Below are 2,418 nucleotides of genomic sequence, written 5' to 3' on the forward strand. Positions count from 1 at the left end.
ACACTAAGCGTATGTTGTCTTGTTGGTTCGAGGTGTCTTGTCGTCGAGTCATGTTGAGTGTGTGTTTGCAAGGTCATGCATGCAAGAGTTCACTCACTCACATAGCTATTCATTTTGCTGACAATCTATCGAGCAGACCACCCCACACCAACCATACCTCCACTAAGCTGCACTACGCAATCTCAGTGCTTAGTGATCATGTACTACTGCCCAAAATTGCACAGAGCTTGAGGCTGCCTCACAGGAAGTCTGCACTATGCAAACCTAGAATTGATCTGGCTGACTGTCACCCAGAGCAACACAGAAGTGCCCAAGAAGCCATCTCAATTTGCACTACCCACAAGCCAATCCATCAAGCCTCTTGCTAGTCAACTAGAGAGTTTGATTGGGTAGTGACCTCAAGGTTCACTCCCCCAAAAAATTACGTAGAAGCTTTCAGTATGCCTGCCTTCACTAATTGAAGAAATTGTGCAGACATGAGGGACAAGTGCCCACTTCCTATTACTGCACTGCTTCTGAAAATTGCATAGTTCTGTCAGCCAGTCCCCATAGTAGTCAGCCTACTGCTCCTCCTGAAAAATTTCATAGTTTTATTGGATTGTCCTCCAGCTGCCCGACGCCCCGCTCAGCCTAGAAACTGCGTAGACATGTCCTGCATGCCTGCCTCCCAGTTCTGTGCAGTTTTGTCTAGCAAGATCCCACAGCCCGCTCCCAACCTCCCCTAAGAATCTGCGCAGTTTTCACTGCCAGTGTCCTCCCTATTGCACACACTACCTCCCTGAAAAAATTGCGCAGTTCTGCCTCCAGCTGAGCCAGATCCTACAGAATGTCACTATTGTTTCGAATTGCTCATCTTGGACTCCTAGTGACCTCTGCGCAATTTTCCTTGGCAATGCCCCGGAGACTACATCCCAACCTGAAATGTGATTTGCACAATTTCAGAGTCTTGTCCTTTTTCCCAGTCACTTGCACCCAAAAACGAAATATGATGCATCATGGTAGACTAAGATATTTCTGGATTTGATGTCGTCTTATCATGAGTGATTGTAGATACATGTACATGGATGAGACATGGCATGATGATGAACATGATCAATAAGGAGCGCATGCTGAGAGACTTATTCGTGAACAGATGAACACATGAAGCATGCCAACTACCAGTGAAGGGGATACATACACATGCAAAATCAAGTGAACACCAAGACCATTGAAGAATCCACACACCTTGCCATGTAGAGGTGAAGCTATGATACACCAAGAACACACTCATCACTCAGCAGCACTGCATCTCGACATGGACACCACCATCAACATGAGCATATAAGAACTATTGTGTGGAATCTTGTCATGAGTCATCTCGACCGCCTCACTACTATGGGCCATACTGTTGTAATCAATGTAATGTAATGTGGAAGTCCAAGAGACCCACATGTAAATTTGAAGAGTCATGTAAGTCAAACAGTCATGAGGGAAGTCAAAGAGTCACAAGGGTCAAGTTCACCCTTGGCTATATATACCCCTCATTTGTACATGCAAAGGAATTTTCACCTTGGCTCCTCCCACATAGCCTTGAGAGTCTATAGTCTTTTCTTTGAGGAGCAAGTAGTGGCTCCAATGCCCTGCTATCAGGGTTAGTGATGTAATGGTGTACATATGTGTCTTGGAACTTTCGCTTAATTCAGAAGCCTGTTAACAGGCCAACACATTTTCACACATGTATTGTATTCATTTGTAAGACTATTCTTTGGATGCTTGTAATGCATGTTTCTTTAACCTGTATTAAGACAATTGAACTATTTTGGTTGTTTTAGTACATATGTTGTTGGAAATGTGTTGTATCAGTTGTTAACGTTGTCTCGCCCATGTGGACTATTCCATCGGATACTTGACAGATTCATTCTCGTAAACTTGTTGTAACAACCGTCGCACTCGTGTGGACTATTTTGCTGGGCATTTTACGTGTTATCTATTCATCTTGTGTTTGTGATTGTGGCATCCGTGTGGACTACTGCACTGGAATTTGCACACGTCCTGCTATGTTGTGTGTCTCTAACAGAGTTGGGACTATTCCCTTTTGACTTGAGACTCACTCTCACCCTCTCCCTCTGTAGTGAAAGAACCTTGACACAAGCGACACTAAGCACTCACTAGGCACATGAACCTCATCGTTCAAAGACAAAGTAAACCACTCTCATGTGTTGACAAGCAAGAGCTAAGGCAAATCTTTAAGATAATGGCAACTGGGCCATTGTTCCGGATGGGACTGCTGCACCAAATGGTGTGAGGTCCAGTTGGGACTTCATACTTAAGAGATCCCCTGAATGTTGGCAGGTCTGACACTGTCAACAAGTATGTAGTGGAAAGTCACATATCCTACACTTTGAGATTGTTTCAATCTACATTAAACAACTACATAAG

This window comes from Pinus tabuliformis, chromosome 2_2 (genome assembly GCF_031772625.1).
Source record: "Pinus tabuliformis cultivar Carrire ecotype Pingquan chromosome 2_2, CPIR1, whole genome shotgun sequence".
NCBI classification, from domain to species: domain Eukaryota; kingdom Viridiplantae; phylum Streptophyta; class Pinopsida; order Pinales; family Pinaceae; genus Pinus; species Pinus tabuliformis.